A 4,534-nucleotide genomic window follows, 5' to 3' on the forward strand; every position below is an offset into this window, starting at 1 on the left:
TTTTCTGATTTCCTCTGTACAGAAATTACTGTTTTCATTTCTCAGGCCAGGCATGAGTCAGTACTTCCAGCTTTTTAAGACCCAACCTGAGCTTTCTCTTCACCACATAAAGTGCCAAATTACAGAATATTGTCCTGTATATATATTTTTGTTGTTTAAAAAATGATGCGCGCCAGGTGCAGTGGCTCATGTCTGTAATCCCAGCACTTTGGGAGGCCAAGGCAGGTAGATCACCTGAGGTCAGGAGTTCGAGACAAGCCTGACCAACATGGAGAAACCCCATCTCTACTAAAAACACAAAAAAATTAGCCGGGCGTGGTGGTACATGCCTGTAATCCCAGCTAGTCGGGTGGCTGAGGCAGGAGAATCGCTTGAACATGGGAGGTGGAGGTTGCAGTAAGCCGAGATCGTGCCATTGCACTCCAGTCTGGGCAGTAAGAGTGAAACTCCGTCTCAAAAAAAAAAAAAAAGGCAGAAAAAAAATAATTTCTTGAGGGCAGGAAAAAAAAATAATTCCAGACCCACATCTGCTTCTGCACTGAGCGTCCATGGGCCTCTTTCTATTAGGTGGTCATTTATTCCCGGGGGAATCCCTGCTGAGGTAGGAACCCAGTGCCTCCGAAGGCAGCCAGTTCCATTTTTGGGCTCCAATTATTGTTTGTTTGTTCGTTTGTTTTAGAGACAGGGTCTCGCTCTGTCATCCAGGGCAGAGTTCAGTGGCGCAATGATAACTCGTTGCAGCCTTGAACTCTAGGCTCAAGCAATCTTCCTGCCTCACACTTGAAAGGCACACACCATCATGCCTGGCTAACAGACGAAGGTCTGCCCCTGGACTGGCATGTACTGGTCCAACCTCAATCCTAGCTAATTTTAAGTTGTTTTGTAGAAACAGGGTCTTGCCATGTTGCCCAGGCTGATCTTGAACACCTGGGGTCAAGGGGTCCTCCTGCCTTGGCTTCCTAAATTGCTTGGGTTACAGGTATGAGCTACCAGTGCCTAGCTCTGTTATTGTTTCTTTAAGTAATCTTAAGTAATCCTACTCTCTACCTCCCTGTTCCTTTAATCAGCTGGTTCTAGCAACCCTCTGCAGCCATCCTGCATAGTCTCATTCCTTTTCTCTGAGACTTCAGGGGCTTCAAGGATTTTTCTCTCTTCCTTGCTGAACAGTTTTTGTTCTTCCAGCATTCCTGGTATGTTAGGTTTTCTAGATCCTCCCAACCCAGCCCCCTGAATTCTTTAGGTCACCAGTTTTTCAATAGTTATCTTTTGGGAATCCCATTCTCAGCTAAGAGTCTGGTCAGACAGACAGAAGTCTCCCCCTGGACTGGCATGTACTGGGGGTCCAGCCTCATTGAGTGACAGTGTCTTTCTGTATAAAATCGAGGCACTAACAGAACACGACCTGAGACTTGTGTGGATTAAGTGGGATCGTGTGAAGCGTTTAGGCTATCACCTGACATATTAAATATTTAGTAAATGTTAGCCACGTATGTAATTGAAACATAGAATCCCACTTTTATCAGCACAGGGCAAGAAAGAACTGCCACCTCCCTATCCTGATCAGCAGAATATTTTCAATGAAACTTAAATCCCTATTAGCTTTCTCAGCACCCTCATCATACACAGCTGACTCATACTGAAATAATCAGAACTCCTAGGGCTGTTTTACATATGCTTCTAGTTACCACATACTCTCATCTGTACTTGTGCAGTTTGTGTTTGTGAGTTTGTTTTGCTGTTGTTATTGTTACGGTGGGTTTTTTTTTTCTTTCTTTCTTCTTTTTGTTTTGAGACAGGGTCTTGCTGTGTTGCACAGGCTGGTCTTGAACTCCTGGGCTCAAGTGATCCTCTTGCCTCAGCCTCCCAAAGTGCTGGGATTACAGGCGTGAGCCACCAAATACAGCTGCAGTGGGTTTTTATTAATAATTTATCCTTATTCAATTTTTTTTTTGAGATGGAGTCTTGTTTTGTTGCCCAGGCTGGAGTGCAGAGGCTATTCACAGATATAATCATAACACATTACAGCCTTGAACTCCTGGGCTCAAGCGATCCTCCTGCCTTAGCCTCCTGAGTAGCCGGGACTGTAGGTGCTCACCACCATGCTTGGATTATCCTTGTTTTATTCTAACATATTAAGTGCAGCCTACAGAGATTGTTTTGGATTCTATGTGTTCATTATCCTTCTCAGCTGTGTGGAACTATTGGAAAGCCCAGTTGCTATTTGCATCCCTGCCTCTTAGACTTTGCAAGACGTAGCACATTCTTTGCCAAAAAGAACAGCCTCCCCTTCCTCATCGTTCCATGTGCGGCTGGCCTGGAAGCAGCTGCACGTTCCTAGTGAGCTGCAGGCTTGCCGTACTGCTCCAGGCTCCAGTGAATCCTCGGGTTATTCCTCTTCCTTGTGAATGTCAAACAGCAGCTGACCTGTATCCTATGGTGGGCCACTCTTCACGTGTGGTTTGCCCAGTAAAACTATGAGTTATGTTAATGCCAATGAATGATCATGCTCCAGGTTGCAATACTGGCTGCCAGGTTCTGTGCATTAGCTCACAGGAGAAGGTGATGGAATTGCTCAAAAGGATACCTAGACATTTACCCTCAGCCCACCTAGACCCCAGCGTTACACTCCATTACACTCAGACTTTCAAAACACACGCTCACTTTCTCCATGTTGGAAAGACAAAAATGCTTAAAGGTTTAAATTTCTATCTAGGCCGGGCGTGGTGGCTCACGCCTATAATCCCAGTACTTTGGGAGGCCAAAGCAGGTGGATACATGAAGTAAGGAGTTCGAGACCAGCCTGGCCAACATGTTGAAACCCTGTCTCTACTAAAAATACAAAAATTAGCCAGGTGTGGTGGTGAACACCTGTGATGGAGGCTGAGGCAAGATAATCACTTGAACCTGGGAGGCGGAGGTTGCAGTGAGCCAAGTTCGCACCATTACACTTTAGCCTGGGCAACAAGAGCAAAACTCCATCTAAAAAAAAAAAAGAAAGAAAATTTATCTTACTGTGTTATCTTAGACAAATAAATGAACTTTTCCGGCAAGAACGAAACGAGAGAGTTGCACTGAGATCACCCTCAGTTGCCCATGAAGCAGAATTCCGTAGTTTATTACAGTTCTCTGTTTCCACTGAAAAGTAGTCTTGTGTCAGGATCTCCTTAGATGTTATGGGTTCATAGTCTAAGTATGTTCCACAGTCCATAGCACTGGACCAAGGATGCAAAGGGTCCCCTAATGATCATGATTTCAAATACGAGCCTGCAGTGAAAATTATCTTGGGCATCTCAATGCCTTCAATTTTTCTGGGGGTAAAATTACCTTGTCTAAAAGTTATTTGCATAGGGAAAATGATTTTTTTTTTTTTTTTTTTGAGATAGCGTCTTGCTCTGTCACCCAGGCTGGAGTGCAGTGGTGCGATCTCGGCTCACTGCAACCTCTGCCTACTGGATTCAAGCAATTATCTGCCTCAGCCTCCTGAGTAGCTGGGATTACAGGCACCTGCCACCACGCCTGGCTAATTTTTGTATTTTTAGTAGAGACAGGGTTTCATCGTGTTGGCCAGGCTGGTCTTGAACTCCTGGCCTAGTGATCCACCCTCCACGGCCTCCCAAAGTGCTGGGATTACAGGCATGACCCACTGTGCCCAGCCAGTGGGAAAATGATGTCTAAAATGATGTGCAATCTGAATTCCAGATGTAGATACATTTTTATTGGAATTCCTGACCCTTAGGTACCTTGTATTAAATATCTTTCACAGAAAGTGGCTCCTCTTCCTAAATTTTCTTTAGAGGTGGGCAGCACCACCCGAGAATCAAGAGAACCAAAGCAAATGTCTTCCCTCTCTATTCCTGGGCTCCAGCCCCCTCGTCCATCCTGCTGACCATTCGGTCAACAAATGCTATTGATATAAATTACCTTGTATCAGTCAAAACTGCCCCCTCTTTCTGCTTCCCCCGATACTACCTGCGTCCAGGGCTTTCTTTGTAACAGCCTCTGCTTCCTCTCAGTCCTCCTGTCCCTGGTCTACAGTGAGGCTGGCGCAGTCATTCCAGAATATGATCTGGTCACGAGGCTTCCCTGACCCTTCAGAGCTCTCTCTGTGGTGTGACACTCAAGGCTCACAAAATCCAGTAAAAAACAAAAAGGCTGGAATATGAATCAGCAGTTAATTGATAACCTGCAGCCACAGGTCCTGTTCTTCTTTCACAGGGTCCCCAGGGCTTCAGTCCCTTTCCTTTATGTTTCTACCTGGCTGACTTCACTGTATCCTTTGAGACTCAGCCCAAGCGGTCCTCCCTTGAAGAAAGGAAACAATCAGGGGTCCTTCCCACGATGTTCCACATGGTGGATTTAGGTGCCTGTTCGCCCACACACCCCCTCACTGGAGTGTAAGGTTCTTGAGTAGAGGAAATTGAGTAGAGGCAGTTGTAGGAGTTCCGGGAGAGCAGAATACATAAGCACAATTTTGCTGCCTATACTTTTCTTCTATTGCACAATTTTATTGAAATCTCCTTTCTGGTTTAAACTA

Source organism: Aotus nancymaae, unplaced genomic scaffold (genome assembly GCF_030222135.1).
Source record: "Aotus nancymaae isolate 86718 unplaced genomic scaffold, 86718_ANA_hifiasm-v0.15.2.pri h1tg000036l, whole genome shotgun sequence".
Classification (NCBI taxonomy): Eukaryota; Metazoa; Chordata; class Mammalia; order Primates; family Aotidae; genus Aotus; species Aotus nancymaae.